This window comes from Alnus glutinosa, chromosome 12 (assembly GCF_958979055.1).
Source record: "Alnus glutinosa chromosome 12, dhAlnGlut1.1, whole genome shotgun sequence".
Classification (NCBI taxonomy): domain Eukaryota; kingdom Viridiplantae; phylum Streptophyta; class Magnoliopsida; order Fagales; family Betulaceae; genus Alnus; species Alnus glutinosa.
Genome location: NC_084897.1, coordinates 23652005 through 23671184, shown reverse-complemented (window position 1 = coordinate 23671184; position 19180 = coordinate 23652005). Strand labels below are relative to the sequence as shown.

The following is a 19180-nucleotide window of genomic DNA, read 5'->3' as shown; positions in this document are numbered from 1 at the left end:
GGTAAGAAACCCGGTAGATTAGGAGGAGATGTGGTTGAGTGAGGAGTTTGAAAAGGAAAGACATGTTCGTTGAAGACCACATGACGAGCAAGATAAAGTCTGTCGGTAAGAGGGTCTAGACATTTGTAACCATGATGAGATGTGCTATATCCAATGAAAACACAACGTTTTGAGCGAAAGGAAAATTTGTGGGAGTTGTAAGGACGAAGATAAGGCCAGCATTCACATCCAAAAACTTTAAGGAAGTTGTAATCAGGAGTTTTGTGAAAGAGGATCTCATATGGGGAGGAATTGCGGTTGACACTGGAGGGAAGGCGATTAATAAAAAAACATGTCGTTTCAAAAGCAGAATCCCAGTAAGTAAAGGGGACATGAGAGTGAGCAAGGAGAGCAAGGCCAGTGTCAACAATTTGTCGGTGTTTACGTTCAACACTACCATTTTGATGATGTGTATGGGGACATGTTTTGCGATGAGAGATGCCATGAGTGGACAGAAATTTTTGTAAGGCAATGAATTCTCCCCCGCCATCAGTTTGAATTGACTTAATAGACTGATTAAAAAAATTTTCAACCATGACTTTGAATTGAGTGAAGACATTGAGTACATCGGATTTAAGAGATAATGGAAAGAGCCAAAAATATTTACTAAAATCATCCACAATGCACAAGAAGTAGCGTTTATTATTAGAAGATAAAAGAGGAGCAGGGCCCCATACATCAAGATAAAGAAGATCCAGAGGATCTTTTGAGACAGATAGAGAGACACCAAAATGAAGTTTGTGCATTTTTCCTAGCTGACAGGCAGAACAAAGTGGAGCAGATTTGTGAGACAGCACAGGGAGACGATGCTTGGACAGAAGACGACGCACCACTGGAGTAGCAGGATGACCAAGACGATTGTGCCATTGATCAATGGAGACTCGTTCACCAATGAGGGTTGTACGAACAGATTGGGGAGGAGAGGTAGATGGCCAAGGGTACAGTCCACCGCTACTGGGAGCGTGAAGAAGTAGGCGCCTGATAAGTCTTGAATTATTCGATTCAAGACCCCTTAATTTGCATTTGTTAGACCTAGTTCGTATTGTATATATAACGTTTTGTTGTAGTTTTTGTGTTTTATCTTATTTTCAGGTCTTAGTTGAAATCTAATTCAAAACTCTTGAATTAGACCTGGAAATACATCAAGGGCATTTTGGTCACTTCCAGAGCTCGAGGCAGATCCTGAGAAGATGAAGAATCGTCCAAGGCATTTCGATCGATCGATTATTTGTACAGCAATAATTCGATCGATCGACTCTTCGATCGATCGACATATTTTCGATCGATCGAATTCGCCGACTTCCAGAAAATCAGATATTTTCAGATCTTTGCATTCTTTATGCAATTCAAATCATAAGTTGGATTTTGTGGACAGAAATGGACGCCGACCAGTTCTGTTTGTGTGGCTAGGATTAGCTCTTGATGTTCTTTTGTAAATCCAATTCTCTATATATATGAGATTAGGGTTTTAGGTTAGAACATGCATCTTTTGGGGTTTGTTCGGATTTTCTCAGGTGTATCACTTTAATTCTTCATGTTTTAGTTTACTTTGATGCACGTTTTCTAGGCTTAATTCCAGAGACAATTTCCTTTCCTTAATTTCAAGTTCTAGCTTAGCTTGTTCTTCATTTTCTTCCTCTTTTGTAATCCGAATTTCTTTAAGTTTAATATAGTTGATTTCAATTCATTTCTCCTTTGTTCCTTTACAGTTTTCATTCATTTCCATGCTTAGATTAGTTTAAATTCATGTCTAGCTAATTTAGCCTTAGGGTTTGATCCAAATCCAATCCAAAAACCATGAAGTGTTCTTGAGGTTTTTAGGGTTTTCTTTAGATGTTTGATGATTGCTAAGGGCTAGAGGATATCAAAACCCATGCTAAAAGGTTTTGGTATCAAGATTCCAATCAAATTTATTCATGAAAAAGAGTTTAACTTGTCTATGAGTTTTTCTTGAAGTCTTGAGTAAAACCAACATTCTTGGAAACAAGAATGATGTCTTTTTCAATGGTGCTATTTGACATGATGTATGATTTCTCATTAGAGTCACCTTATAGGGTATGCTAGGGAACACCAATCATTTCACCCCTTTGGTAGTCTAATTGTCTTTCAATTGTAGTTTAACTTTATGTGGAATGATTTGGTGTGAAACTAGATATTTTGTCATTGTGGCCTAGTTAGGGTTTTCATGTATTGTGTATACTCATTAGGATGTGTTATAGAGTAGTAAGCTAGGGAACATTAGTCACTCCACACCTTAGGTAGAGTAAATGTCTTTTCAATTATAGTTTAGTTTTTACGTGGAGTTGATTAGTGTAAACCTAGGTGCTTTATGATTCCGTCTTAACTAGAGTGTTTTCACGTCGAGGTCGTCGTAATGGTTGACGCCCATTACGCGCTCATATCAAGCATGTTAAGAAGATCCATATAGACTTTAAGCATTGCATAGGTTGAGGATTGGATAGGATCAACACCCTAAGTTTTCTTTTAAGTCAATTTCATTTCCGTTTTCATTTCTTTCACCTTGTCGTTGTAGCTTCAATTCTACAACTTTTGTTTTTACTTTTGTTGATAAATTAAGTTAGATACACTCTTTAGATATTCCATTATGCAAAACATCCAATAATCTCTGTGGTTCGATCACCCTTAATATAGTACAATCGATACGTACTATTGATACGTACTATTGCGAGTGGTAAACTTATAAATTTAAAATCCACGTAGCCGCTTGGCGCGCTACCAATTTTTGGCGCCGTTGCCGGGGAGATTAACGGTTGTTTATGGGATATTTAGGATTGTATTTAGTTTGATTTAGTACATAGTGTTAATTCTGTCCATAAGCTGTTTTTGGTTCTGTATAAAACTGTTTTTAGTGTTTTTTTTGGGTTTTGCTTCGGTTCTGTCTGTTTTCTGCAGAAATATCGATCGATCGACTTTTTGGACCTGTAATTTCGATCGATCGACATTTCGATCAATCGACATGACATTAGATCGATCGAATTTTGTTTTGAGCAGCACTGTTTTTCTGCTGACTCTAGACCGAACCTCCACTTAATTTATTACTGTTCTGTGCATATTTAGACTTCAATTTTGTTTTAGATTTTATTTTCTGTATTTTCCTTGCATTTTTCTCTTCTGCAGAGAATCGATCGATCGACATCAAAAGTGATCGATCTAAATTTAGATCGATCGACCAAATATTCGATCGAGCGACATTTTCTTGCAGTAGCACTTCAGCTGCCACTGCACTGCCTCACTGCAGATTCGGTTAGTCTTTCTTCCCTTTTCTTTTTATTTCTTTTCTGTACCTTGTATATATAGATTACATTTTGTTGGTGCATGTTTGGTCGTCGTTCATTATCATTGCCTATTTTTCCATACGACCCAAACTTAGAGCGGATTTCTAGACGAAGTAGATCCAAACGGAACTCACGTCTAAGAGATTGGGGAGGAGAGGTAGATGGCCAAGGGTACAGTCCACCGCTACTGGGAGCGTGAAGAAGTAGGCGCCCCGAGTATAGATCCTTAACACGAAAAAAGGAAGGGTGAAATTCAATGAAAACTTTATTATCATGAGTAAATTGATACACATAAATGAGATTTTTTTCAATTTGAGGTACATGCAAGAGATTAGGCAAAGAAAAAATTTTATGAGGAGTGGAAAGTTGAGCGAGGCCAGTGTGTAAAATATCCAAACCTTGACCATTTCCGACTTTGATTTGATCTGTGCCATGATATTCGTCAGTCCGGAGGTTGAGATTGGAGAGATCATTTGTGAGGTGGTTGGTGGATCCAGTGTCAAGATACCAATTGAGGTCAGGCTGAGAGTGCTGTGTGGTGAGGAAAGAGGAGGGATTTGGAGCTTCATACTGATATGAGTGGTCAAAACGATTGTAACATTTGGAAGCAACATGACCAACTCGATTGCAGATTTGACACACAGGACGGTTGGAAGTGGGTGAGAAGGATGAGCGTCCACGTCCCCTGCCACGACCACGGCCAAAGGAGGAGCTGGAATGGGGAGAGAAATGTCGAGGAGGCTTTTTGATAGGCAAGTGGTTGCGTTGAGCAACATTAGCCGTTGAGATAGAGAAATCACCAATTGGATGGAGGTGCTCAAGACGTTGTTCATGAGTGAGCAAATAGCCATATAGAACATCAAGGGAAATGGGTTAACTCGCGCCCATTCATTTTATCCAAACCGGCATCCCATTTGATTTTGACGATACAGGGGTACGATGGAGGTTGCCAAAGCACATCTTGGCAAAATAACTTCCTCCCGGTCATTGTAAAATAACCTCTACTTTTACTCAAGCAGTAAAATAAACTACCATTGATGGGAAATGTGTTGGGGGGGGGGGGGGGGGGGTGGATAACACATGCATGCTAAATCTATATACATTGATGGGAAATGTTGAGACGACCCTGCAATATGTATTGGGCTTTGGATTCAATCTGTTATTATAAATCTATTTTTTTATTTTTTTATTTTTTTTTTTATGAATAAGAATATATTAAAACATAACTGTTATACAAAAAGAGAGCAATTTTTCTAGGTGACAAGGAAAAATTATCACTACAAAAATCACTACAAATTGTCACGTGCATTTTGACACGAGCATTTTGACATGCGTGAGACGCGTGTCAAATGTGAAAGTCACTAACTGCACATTTTGACACGTGTATTGGCATACACGTGTCAAACCGTTTTGACACGTGTATTGAAATATTCGTGTCAAAACGGTTTTACACGTGTATTTGCATACACGTGTCAGATCTGACACGTGTATCTCAATACACGTGTCAAACAGATTTTTTTTAAAAAAAAAATTCCAAATTGAATTTTTTATTTAATTATTTAATTGTATTTTTAAATTAAATTAAAAATACAATTAAATAATTATATAAAAAATTTAATTAAATAAAAAATTCAATTTGAAATTTTTTTTCAATTTAATTTTGTTATTGTCTTTTTAAATTTATTTGGGTTAATTAATTTTTTTTTTCAAATTTTATTATTTCCGACCACAAATAACGCAATATTTATTTTACCCAAAAACAGCACAAAATCATATTACACAAACCAATAATTAATAACGTATTCGTTAACTACGCAAATATTTACGAACAAAAAATAATTACACAAAATATCTACAAATCTGAAGGGCGTCCCTGCGAATCACGAGGTACCGTCCCAGGCGTGTTCTCGCCAATCGGCGATTGCTGCGCAAAGAATGGTGTAGCGGGCGAAGGTGTAGCGACAGTGGAGTGCTGGCTCAGCCGTCGTCCAACAGGTGACAACGTACCAACCGTTGTCGAATTACCTGCAAATAATATAGACAATTAAAGTATATAATATTACTTGCAAAATTAAAGGGGTAATGAAAACAAATTGAAATTAATTTTGTCCTATACACAATATAAATCATACATGCAGATGTACTACTAACAGACGACGTATTACCTACGTGTGCAGGTGAAGACTGAGTACCAAGACATGGTGCTGGACCCAGTCGTAGTCTCACCGTGCATATACCACAAATTGTATCCCGGATTCATCCTCCTACCTCCAGTCAGGTGGGCAAGAACGTAATCTGGAGTGTGACGCTGGTTATTTCGACAATACTTGCATGGGTAATAAATTTTGCCATCGACGGCCGTACAGTTACTAACGACAAATGCCACAAACGCCCTACACCCGTCGTTATACCGTGTCGTACCCCTACGTGCTGACATCCAAGACTTGTCCATATTTCTCTGTATAGGGTTAAGAGACCGAGACAAATCATACGTCTTACAGTAAAAACTTGTAAAAAAATTGTGCATGTCACGCAACATGGCGTGTACGAATTTTTTTTCTTTTAAAGGGTTTAGGGTTTTAGTTTTTTTTTAGAAAGTGTAGGAATTTTTTTTTTTTTTTTAAAGGGTTTAGAGTTAGGGTTTGTTAGGGTTTAGGGTTTAGGGTTAGGGTTTGTTAGGGTTTAGGGTTTAGGATTAGGGTTTAGAGTTTTATTTTATTTTTTTATAAGGGTTTAGGGTTTAGGGTTTGTTAGAGTTTAGGGTTTAGGGATAGGGTTTGTTAGGGTTTAGGGTTTAGGGTTAGGGTTTTAGTTTTTTTTTGTTTTTTTAAGGGTTTAGGGTTAGGGTTTTAGTTTTTTTTTTTTTTTTTTTAAGGGTTTAGGGTTTAGGGTTTGTTAGGGTTTAGGGTTATGATTTTTTTTTTTAAGAAAGTGTAGGACTTTTTTTTTGGGTAAAGTGTTTAGGGTTAGGGTTTAGGGTTTTAGTTTTTTGTTTAGGGTATAGGACTTTTTTTTGTTTATACTTAGAAAGTGTATACCAATTGTAGTTTTTTTTTTTAATAAAAAAAATATATTATAATTATATATAAAATATTATATATATAAATATATATATAATTTATTCACGTAAATACAAATACAAACCCATGAAGCTCTAAGTGTATGTACTGTACACATTGCTAAACCCTAAGTCCTAAAACTAAACCGTAAACTATACATTAAAATTAAACTCTAACACTAAGTATATATACTATATTAAACCCTAAATAAAAACTAAAACTTAACCATAAAATTAAACTCTAACCGTAACTGCATATACTATATATAGTCATAAACCCTAACCCTAAAAGTATATACTATATATATATATATAGCTATAAACCATAACCCTAAGTGTATGTACTATATAGTATATATATTGAAAAAAAATCATAATCCTAAGTGTGTTTACTATATATATCGATAACCCTAACCCTAAGTATATATACTATATATAGCTATAAATCCTAACCCTAAGTGTATATACTATATATAGCCATAAACCATAACCCTAAGTGTATGTACTATATATATAGCTATAAACCTAATTAAGTTTATATATTATATATATAGCTATAAACCCTAAGTGTAAATATTATATATAGTTTCTAAACCGTTTACATGCATGCATATCTATATATATAGTATTAATTATAGGTTTTTTAACTTTGTTATGTTACAATTTTTTTTTTCTTTCTAAACGTAGATGGTCTACAAAACTAAACCCTAATTTGAACTATTTGGTTTAATTATATATAATACCAAATTTGGTTTAATTATGCATATAGTACAATATGTAAATTAGGTTAGGGTTTATGTACTTATCAGTATACCATATATATATAAATAAGGAACCTAAAAAACATAAACTTCAAGTATAGAATTTATATATAGCATATAGCTTGAAAATCTAACCTTATGTATACGTGCTATGTACACCATAATTTCACAAATTTATATAGTTAATAAGATAATACCTTGATTTTTTTTTTAATATATATTTAATATAGTTACAAAATATATATTTAACTATATTTAATATGGTTAATAAATATTTAATATATTTTTTAATTTTTAATATATTTTTTTTAGTATATATTTGTTTTAAAAAAAAAATGGACACGTGTATTTTGCACACGTGTCCAATTGGGGTGTTTATACAGTTAGCCACGTGTCAAAAAGACACGTGGCTAATTGGACGCGTGTCTACAGTACTGGTTACTGTAGACACGCGTCCAATTGCAAGGTTTTTTGTAGTGTATGTATGCATAGCTAATTACATGATTATTCTATGGTGCTGTATAAGTAAATCTCGAGCACTTGAATTATCCGTCATCCAAACACAGGTCAATAAAAGATTTAGGAGTTGTTTGGGATTGCATTAAAAAGCTTAAAAAATGTTTTTAATATATAAAAAGTTGTGCAAAGCAAAACTTGGTCTATTTGATAAAAACTTCGAAAAGTTTTTTATTTTTTTATTTTTTTGCTTAGAAAAAATGCCAAAACGCATTTTTGAAAAAAATTAAGCTTGAAAATAAAGTTTTTTTTCTTCTTTCTTTCTCAAAAGCTCTTTTTGACTATAAAATTTATATTTTTAAATACAATCCCAAACACGCTCTTAAACCTTCCCTAACAACATGCGAAATATTCCTAATTTTCAATTGAGATTATTGGAGAAGCCAAAGGAGAGAAACCATGCAAAACCGTAAACATCAATACCATTTGATATTATAATTAAAGATAATAGATTCAATAAGCATCTAATGTAAACCAGGTCCACTAATAAGGAACTGCCACATCAATTTGAAACACAATATCGAAAATACACGTTCAGATACATGGAGTCTTGTGTTTTGCTACTTGTTTTGTGTTGTTTGATTTACCGTCTCCATACGCTTATGTAAATTGATATGTTAATAGAGACTTTTGTAGCTGGTGTCTGTTTTTCTTTGACAGATCCATTCGGTTCTACATGGAGTATTGTAGAAGTCGACCAGTTTGAAATGAAACACCTTCCGGGTTTTAATAATTATTATCATTATGAACAAATTGAAAAATAGGGTTTGAATTGAAACACCTTCCGGGTTTTAATAATTATCAATATGAAGAAGTTGAAAAATAGACTTCTTGTTTTCCATATTCAACAACGAACAGACCAATAAAATCATTCACCAAATCCTCAATCACGGGCGGCTGAGTCTTAGGTAAGGTGACTCAGGGCTTCCAATTGAATAAGACCTTTAATTAATAATTATATAATTAATATATTTATTTTTTAGAAAAAAAAAATTAAGGCTCTAATAAGGCTCTAATATGCTTTTCCATATGGTTCACAGTGACCTCGGTTCCCACCGTAGTTTGGATGGCTAAACCGAGATGATCCTGTGGATGGAAAAGGTTCACAGCTTTCACTTTTGAAAGATGGCAAGCTTATCCTAACAAAGTCTGTTGGTATAACCATTTGGACCACTGGAACACCAGTCTTGACCTCATTCGACGCCTCCAAGTTGCAGCTACAGCTCCTAAACACAGGCAATCTTGTTCTTCATTATTCTGATCAGAGTGTTGTCATTTGGCAAAGCTTTGATTCACCTACAGATACTCTTCTTCCTCTACAAAAACTAACCAGGGTTTCAAGCCTTATCTCCAAAAAGAGCGAAGCTGACTATTCTTCTGGCTATTATAAGCTCCAATTTGACGATGAAAACGTTCTCCGCCTACTTTACCAAGGTCTAAGAGTATCCAGTCTCTACTGGCCAGCTCCATGGGTTGATGACCCTGGACTACTCGGAAGGTCGAAGCACAACACTAGTAGAGATGCAGTACTAAACATCTCAGGCTATTTTCAGTCATCTGATAATCTGACGTTCCAAGCAGCAGATTTTGGTGTGGTAACTCCCAGACGATTGACAGTTGATCCTGATGGCAACCTTCGATTGTATAGCCTGCAAGAGACGAGTGAGGGTCGGGATTGGGTTGTAACATGGCAAGCGATGCGTCGCCCATGCCGGATTCATGGCATATGTGGACCCAATAGTGTGTGTAGTTAATTATGAATTTATGATCATGCTTCTGGCCGGCAGGAGATGCTCTTGCTTACAGGGCTTCAAGATGAAGAATTTAACTGACTGGTCTTATGGGTGTGAGCCAGGGATCCGGCTTCTGTGCGGTACTAAAAAGTACCGCATAGATGCTGTAGTATAAAACAACACCGTTTTGTTATAGACACACTTTTACAAATAATCAAATGACAGATATGCCCTTTCTTCCATAAAAGGGGATCCCTGGACCTGGACGCCATGGTTCACTTCCGTGCAAATGGGATTCAAAAACAGACGAAAATAATACAATAAAAGTCTTCAAATGTTTTGTCTGGGCAAGTTCTGATAATAGAAGTAACAACCAATTAATATACAAACGAACAAAGAACCACTTAACTTCTGCATTCAAATACTTGCACAACAAAAAGGTTTCAAAATTTCCATGGAAACAAACAGTAAACGAAAGCAACATAATAATATTTCTCGAGACAAACACGAGCAAGTGAAGCTGAAGCTCATAGACTGACCTGGAAACCTTTTTCCAGATAGATCGTGGCAAACTACTCCCAGTCCCGGCCGCAACCGGGACCCGGTACTATCAGGGATCAGGGGCTTCCCATGAAGACCACCAGACCTTGCCAACGCCCAAACGACGTCGTCCCGGCTCGTCGACGACCTGGACCCCAACAAGCACGCCATAGTCATCGCGGCGGCCACCGTGGCGGAGGCCGCGTTCGCGGCTGTTCATGAGGCGGCCGAGGTAGTCAGGCTCACCAGTGCCGGTGCGACGCGTGCCCCTTCCGCGCCCCAGCGTCGGTGGACGAAGGAGTTGGCCGCCGTTAAGATACAGTCCGCTTTCCGTGCTTATCTGGTTAGTTGTATTCATTATTTGTTTGTTTGTGTTTCTTTAATTCCTAGTTCCAAAATTTATTTCTAAAGATAACGAAAGCAGTCTAAGCTTCAGCTTCATTTTGAACCCTTTTGTTGTACAAGTATTTGAATGCAGAAGTTCAGTGGTTCTTAGTGGAAGGAAGGGCATAACTGTCATTTGATTATCTGTGAAAGTGTGTCTATAACAAAACGGTGATGTTTTATACTACAGCATCTATGCGGTATTTTTTACCACCGCATTGAAGCCGGATCCATGATCCAGAATTTAGTATCTCTTGCAATCACAACGATGGGTCCAGTTTTGTTCAACTCGCTGTTGTAGAGTTCTATGGTTCCGATATAGAGTACTTACCTAATGTAACTTTACAACGCAGCGAAGAACGATGCCTGCTTAGGTGTGATTGCAAAGGGTTCCAATTCAGGATTATCCTAGAGGAAGGTGTCTATTATTGTTTCCCCAAGTTTATGGTGCTCAATGGACAAATTACGCCCGATTTTGGAGGAGATTTATATTTAAGACTACCCAAAGTTGGTCTTTCCCATAACAAGGCGCCAGATGACAAATCAAGGTTGGTATGTTCAGGCAAAGTTCCAAAGCAAGTAAGAAGAACGTATGAAAATAAGACGGTGAAGCTTTTGCTTTGGTTTGCCATTGCAGTCGGAGGTGCAGAGGTTACCTACGTTTTGCTGGTGTTGTTTTTCTTGTTCAGGACTAACAAACATTCAGACACGTCTGAACAAGGATACCTCTTGACAACAAGATTTAGGGTGCGTTTGGATTGCGATTTCGTAGATAATAAATGCGATTTTAAACTAAATCGCAGAACATAGATCGTTTGAGAACTGCGTTTTTAAAAATTGCGATTTGAAAACGCAGAAAATTTATTTTTTCAAATCACAGATAAGATGGTTTTTTTTTTGAAAACGCAAAATTTTAAAGGTAAATTCGCGATTTTAAAGGCTAAACTGCGATTTTGCCAAACGCTCAACTGCGTTTTTAAAAATCATTTTTTTTTAAATCGCACATTTTAAAATCGTTATTTTAAATCGCAAACCCAAACGGACCCTTAGGCGCTTCACCTTCGCTGAGCTCAGAAAGGAAACGAAAGGATTCAGTGAAATGATCGGACAAGGTGCGGGGGGGACAGTATACAAAGGTGTACTACCTGATCAGCGGGTATGTGCAATCAAACGACTCAACGAAGCCAACCAAGGAGAAGCAGAGTTCTTAGCAGAAGTAAACATCATTGGGAGGCTTAACCACATGAACTTAATAGAGATACGGGGATACTGTGTAGAGAGAAAGCACAGGCTTCTGGTGTATGAGTACATGGAGCATGGTTCCTTGGCGGAAAATCTTACTTCTAATGCACTTGATTGGGTAAAAAGGTTTGAAATTGCAATGGGCACAGCAAAAGGCCTTGCTTAATTGCATGAGGAGCGCCTGGAGTGGGTTCTTCATTGTGATGTAAAGCCTCAGAACATACTTTTATACTTTGATCATTACCAACCGAAAGTTGCAGATTTTGGCTTGTCTAAACTTCTAAATAGAAGTGAACTTGATCGTTCAAGCTTCTCAAAGATGAGAGGAACTAGAGGTTACATGGCTCCAGAGTGGCTTTACAATCTTCCTATAACATCTAAAATGGATGTCTACAGTTAGGGGATTGTTGTGTTGGAAATGGTTACTGGAAAGAGCCCGACAGTTATGCATAGCTCTAACAGCCGAGGGGCGGTGGAGTATACGAGAGTGGTTAAGTTGGTGAAGGAGACGATTAACAACAATATTGCAAACACTAGTGCAAAGGAGTCATGGATTCAAGCAATTATTGATCCCAAGATGGCTGGGAAATATGACTCTACCAAGATGGAACTTCTGGTCAAAGTTGCTTTGCAATGCGTGGCAGATGACAAAGATGACAGACCCACCATGAACCAGGTTGTAGAGATGCTTCTGCAACATTAGGGTCATCTAATATTGTTGGAAACATAATTTTAAAGTTGTACGCGTACTTTAAATTGTGATTATTTTCTGTGTAATCGATTTTTTTTTTTTTAAATGTATACTTAGATATTTGTAGACGGCCGTAATAAATGGATTAATTTGACGATTCATCAACACTTCTAGGATAGAAGTTTGCCGACCAAAGGATCGATGGGGCATACATACCACAATACTCAATCCTATTAGTGACAAGTTATGAGTCTTCCTCAAAGAAAAACAAAAAAGAAAAAGATATGTCTAAGAAATGTAACAATGAAATGAACTTAACAAAGTTGCAGAGATTTTGTTCATAGTAAATAAAAGTGGCTTAATAAAGCACTACATTGGAAGAAAACAGATATGGACTCGAGGAGTCACACGCCTAACAAAGCTCGGTTTCCTAAGAATGTGTGGCAAATGTAGCGTAAAATAGAGATTCCTTGCAATATAACTAGATGACATTATAAAAGTCTAGAAGATATGCATTTCATTTGTTTGTGTTGCGTTTTGTGTATAATATAGTGTGTTTGCTATAACAGTTAGTGGGCTACTGCGTTAGTTAGAGTGTTGTTCTAACAAAAGGAGCAAGAAAATGTTAGCTTTAAGAAATATATCATCCAAGTAAGGCTTTACGAGAGAGAAATTGATTGAAACCTCATTTTAATTTTTTTTTTCTTTCTTTTCTGAGTCTTTGGACAGTGGTTATCTTTAGTTCTTTTCCAAAAAAAACTTTATTTTCAATTTTGCTTACTAATTTTTAATTTCAAGGAGAATAATAAAAATATAGAAAATGGGTTAGGTTTAATTTACTCAATTATTATTAATTTTTTTTTTTTGTTTAATATGAAGTAACACATACTACTTAGATGACCAATTAAACAAGATGACATGGGCTTATATTTTTGAGTTTTATATAAACCTACTTTAAAAAAAAAAAAAAAAAAAAAAATTATTTGGCCCCCACTCATTAAAATGTCTAACGAAAGTCTGCAGAGAGCCGGAACCTAGTTTGATATCTTCCACATAAGGGTTAAAACTATTAAAGCATGGTGTAGTATAATTGACTTCCTTCACGGTGTGTAAAACATTCCTATTCAATATAATGTCAAAAACACTCAGTCACTCACCTCCTTACTAAAAATAGTTACATATAATGCAGCCCTTGCTTTTGCAGTAACTATAGGTTCGACGACAAGCTGTAGGATAGTTGTCACAGTCGTAACATGGCTGCATTGGTGGCAGTAAGTGGGTTGCCTTGCACCCTTGCTGACCACCAAGCCCATGCATGAGTGAGGCATGCTATGAGTTAAAATTGGAAGCTTGGCATAACTGTTGGTGTTGGCCCAAGCACTGTCAAGGTGCTTGGCCCAAGATGCTTGTTGCTGTATAGGCCGTGGTGCAGCCCAGACCCTGGTCCCTTTGCTGGTTGATGACCCTTTTAGTTGCTGAAGGCAGTGGCCACATGGTGGCACTGTCCTGCACTTGCCTGACTATAAATGATAAGCTGCAGTGGGCGATTTTGGCTCCTGACAGTAGTACAGATGCTGGTTGGGTGAGTTCAGACAACTTCTGACAGTAGCTCAGTTGTTGGTGGGCGAATTTGAAATGTGCTGGGGCTTGTTTCTGATGATGGGATGGCTGATAGTGCATGATAGATGACAGGGCTGCTGGGGGCTGATTGCCTGTGGGCGCACATTGTAGTGACAATGATATGTTGCAAGTGATTTGATGCTGCAACAGAATGTGTGGGCGACTGTCAGGTGGCTGCCCACACTGCCAGGGCTGAGACTGGTTGCTTGACTATTTAAGGAGTTGCTGGGAGCTCCTAAGAGGAAGAGGAAGCTGACTTAGTCTTGTGTGAGCTGCTGGTGAGGAAACACTGAGTGCTGTGAGTGTATTCTGTGTGTTCCATTGTAAGCCTTGTTGGCTAAGTGAGACTTGGGCGCCATTGTTCTGTAAGGGCCCTTGTCATTCCATTGTATATTCGTTGAGTTGAATTGTAAAGGTTGGGAGGTGTTGCTCCCGTAATAGACTGTGTGATGTGCTGTGATTGTTGCTGACTAACCTCGGTAAGCTGTTGCTGAGCTGCTTAGGCACTGCTGCGTGCTTTGTCTAAGGCCATCATAGGGTTGAAGCTAGGCTTGCTGTCAAGCGAAAAATTTAGCCTGTGACAATAGTGCTACGGGCAGCCAACACATTCGATCCCCTCACAGTCACTGCTATCATCTCAAAACCTACTCGCCCATTCATTTTATCCAAACCGGAATCCCATTTGATTTTGACGATACAGGGGTGGAGGTTGCCAAAGCACATTTTGGCAATATAACTTCCTCCCGGTCATTGTAAAATAACCTGTACTTTTTCTCAAGCATTAAAATAAACTACCATTGAAGTACAAAAGTTGGTTGGGGGGGGGGGGAGATAAGACATGCATGCTAAATCTATATCCATTGATGGGAAATGTTGAGACGACCCTGCAATATGTATTGGGCTTTGGATTCAATTTGTTATTATAAATCTATTTATTTATTTATTTATTTATTTTTTTTTTTATGAATAAGAATATATTAAAACATAACTGTTATGAAAAAAGAGAACAATTTTTCTGGATAACAAGGAAAAATTACAGATGCATAGCTAATTACATGATTATTCTACGCTGCCGTATAAGTAAATCTCGATCACTTGAATTATCCGTCATCCAAACACTAGGTCAATAAAAGATTTAGGAGTTGTTTGGGATTGCATTAAAAAACTTAAAAAATATTTTTATTATATAAAAGTTGTGCAAAGTAAAAATTGGTCTGTTCGATAAAAACTTTGAAAAGTTTTTTTTTTTTTTTTTTTTTGACTTTTTTGCTTAAAAAAAATGCCAAAACGCATTTTTGAAAAAATTAAGCTTGAAAATGAAGTTTTTTTCTTTTTTCTATTTTTTTTTTTTTCTCAAGCTCTTTTTGACTATAAAATTTATATTTTTAAATACAATCTCAAACATGCTCTTAAACCTTCCCTAACAACATACGAAATATTCCCACTTTTCAATTGAGATTATTGGAAAAGCCAAAAGAGAGAAACCATGCAAAACCGTAAACATCAACACCATTGATATTATTGTAAGATATTATCTCCATATATGGCCTATATGCCACATAAAGAAGTATTTATTAATATTTAATAAATAAATAGTATATACGGTACTACGGTTAGGTAATTTAATTAATTAAATTACCGTAATGAAATCGTTTTAATTGATTTAAAATCAATTAATAATATTGTTTCTTTGATGGGAGGAATAATACGGTATTTATCATATTTGAGGGTCCCTGACCTAGCCTATAAATTAATAGCATGTGTTCACCATCAGTACGGCAATTCGGTCATAGGTATATGTTAAAATATCCCTCAGATAACTTTTTCTTGTTCTTCAGATGGATCGTGGAAGCGCTTGAACAAAGATGGCTAGAGGTAAGCCTAGATCCTTGTCTTTTGTTTTTCCGCTGCGCATGTTAATTTGAGCATAATATGTTTATATGTTCTAGCATGTGGTATCAGAGCCACCTCTATGCTATTTTGCTTAGCATTTAATTTTGTTATACATTATCAATGTTGAATCCAGTGTTTTATTTCGTGAATATAACTAGATCTGTTATTCACCTATGGTTGATAACTCACTTTTTTAATATGGCTAAAGCCATAGATTCATTGTCGTGAAACCACTGTGTCACCAAGGAAAAATCCTCACACAGCAGCACTGGCATTTGCTGGCGAAAAGCTGCATAAGGGTGAGTGGGTTCTATCTCAGGCAGTAGGCGTCGGCTTTTTCGTGGCCACCGTCATTGCGTGAGACAGCGGTGGGGCTAAGGGCCGTGACAGTGAACGGCGACTCCTGAGGGTCGTCGTGACCTGCTGATCGGCAAACCGGCAGATTGCGTCGGTTCTTTGTAGCCGGCACCTAAAGAAGAAACCCATGGTTGAACATCATCAGCCATTCACTAGCGAAAACCCGCTTAAGGCTGAGCGGGTTTTCGCCGCATGCAGTAGGGACCGGCTCGTAAGGGCTGGCATTATTCCGGAGGGAAGAAGCCGCTGCAAGCGGCCTCTTCCCCGTCACTAGAACTAGCGGCCCTTATGGGCCGCCTGGTTCTTGGGCAAACGGCGACCCAGAGGGGTCGCCGTTGCTGCTAAAGCAGCGGCCCATAGTGGTCGTGCATAAGGAGGCAGAGGATCTGGCCGGTGTTCATGGTGAAGAGAAAAAGGGTTTTTCAGTTTTTCGGGTCAAGGGATGAGGAACCGGGTAGGGTTTCGACCCATCAAGTAAACTGGGTTCCGGGTTTGGGTTCAAAAGACTTCCGGGTCAGGGTTGGGTTCGGGTCAAACTGGTGGTCGGGTTCCAGGTGTGGGTGTTTTAACCCATGCCCAATCCGTTTTTGAATTTATTTAATAATTAATAAATAAAATATGGCCCATTAAGTGACCAATGCAGAGAGCCGACCCGATTAACCAATAAGAAACCTGACCCAATTAGGTGGGTTGACCTAAATTGGGTCAGCCCAATATAGCAACCCCTTTCAGTAGCCCATCAAGAATTAAAAATAGTAGACTCATGTGGGGTTTAGAATTTGAGTTGACCAAGTGTAAAGGGCTTAAGGCCACTTACTAAACCATTGAGCCATGTGTTTTATTATGTCCTCATATTGCAGTTTTATTCCACTTATTATTTACAGTGTTGTATATTAAAATTATTGTTTCTTTAATATATGAATTGAATTTATATCGTTTAAATATAAATTGCTTGATGCCTAGACCTAAGAATAATTAACAATACCATATATGCTGGCGGGTTTATAGTAATATCCAAGAATCCAATGTCTAGAAAAGTTCTGGCTAGGAAAGTCTTGGGATTTAAGTGTGTCCATGTGACCCCCCTCACTTTCCTGGGAACTCACCTGGTTGCACCTTGAAAAATGTTGTTTATCTCATTTAGGTATTGGTTTGTTATATTCTTTGGGCCATTTGTGGGCATCTATGAAGTTAGATGTTAATGAAGTCGCAATTATCATAATGATTTTGGGAAAGCCACAGCATCCTAATTTTTAATGATAATTGCATCAGGATTACACAAACGTAATTATCATAATAATTTGGGAAGAGCCAAAGCATCTTATTTTTAATGATAATTACATCATGATTACACGTATGAACATCATAAAGAATTTTATTAGATGTTCATGAATTATAGCGTGATTATTGAGCCACATCATCTCGATTTTATAATAATTGCATAAAGATCATACACATGAACTTCATATAGAAAAATTAACATCGTCTTGTAATTAATTCATAAATTTAATTACTTATTCCCAAGGGAAATTTTTTATTTTTATGACTTAATTAGAATAAGATAACAAATTTAGTATTAAAAGTAAAATTTCTTTCGGTTGCCCACAGGTACGGAGAATTTTATTTATTAATATTTAAATTTGCTTTAGTCTTATTAATAAAGAATAAATTTCATGCGTGATGCAGCCTTTACCCACAGGTAGGTTGAAATTTACTATTTAATATTTAAATTGGCATTGGCTAATAAAAAATAAAGTTACTTCATAGCATTAAAGTATTCTTATTTTAATTTTCTTGGTAATTGCAGCTATTCCTGTTACTCTACCTTTTGGTAGTTTTATATTCCAATACTTTATGTTTATATTTTTCTAACTGGAAAAAGATTAATATTTATTTTCATTTGAGTGTTTCTAATCCTATTATGGGAGTGAAGGATATTATACCTTAGCTCAAGTCCCTAAAGGTTGAGATTTTTTAAGTCATTATTGGTTTATTTCATTTTTTGAATTCTCTCTTCTAAATGTAAAACTTTATCTTGTAACACACATAAGGATAAATGGTTAGTCAATGAATTTCTAACCATGTGTGTTCAAGAAGATGAGAGAATCAATATAAAGTGTTCACATTATTATTTAGGAAAAGAACAATAAATGCAATCATGTTCATCAGTTAAAGCATGAGAATAAGGTACCAATAAAGTATTATGGCAATCAAGATACCTATTTCTCTTGCAATAAGGAAAATTAATGGCATATAAAGAAAGATTGCATAAAGTATGAGAAATGACTTAAAATAAAGATAATCTCATATATATATCTAGTATGTCGTGAATCTCTTTTAGTGGCTCATTCAAATACATTGTGAATAACACATGTTTATAATTGGAGGTTGTTGGAATCTATAGGTTAATTTTAAAATTCAGTTATAATTTTGACCTCAAAAATATTTTATATTCCATAATCTTTTAAAAATTTATTTTCTAGTTTAGTTTGTTAAAAATTTCAATTTTATTTTGAGCTTGAAATTTTTCTTATTTTAAGTGGAATATTGGTTGGAGGTTTATTTAAAGTCTATTTAAAATTGACCTATGTCCCAACTTTTGAAATAAAATTATTTGTTTATTTCTGCATTCTGATGTTGACGTAAAGTAGAGTCCTTGAGAATTTAAAAATGCTTTTGTTATGGTTTTGGAGATTGAAATATATCTCCATACAAAAAATAAAAGTCTGTAATTTACTGACTTTGGTACTTGTGTGGACTGTATAAGGGAAAGCATACCAACAAGACCACTAAAGGTGCCAAAGAGAGCCTTTTGAGATTTTTGAGATCATGCACATTGAAAGGTGTTGACCTTTATCATACTCATTGCCTAAATGGTTAGATATATTTTTATATCTTTTAGTGATGACCATATAAGGTTTATGTATCTCTATCTTCTAAATGATAAGTCTGAGGTATTAAATGCTTTCAATACCTATAAGGAAGAAGAAGAGAAACAACATGAAAATCATAAGATCTAATATAGGCATTGAGTATTATGGTAAGTACAC

At 36.4% G+C, this 19180-nt stretch overlaps 1 pseudogene; it reads left to right on the top strand.

Moving 5' to 3' along the window:
- The first annotated feature begins 884 nt into the window (after window positions 1-884).
- On the top strand, window positions 885-12419 carry LOC133852684 (putative receptor protein kinase ZmPK1; annotated as a pseudogene).
- Window positions 12420-19180: the final 6761 nt, after the last annotated feature.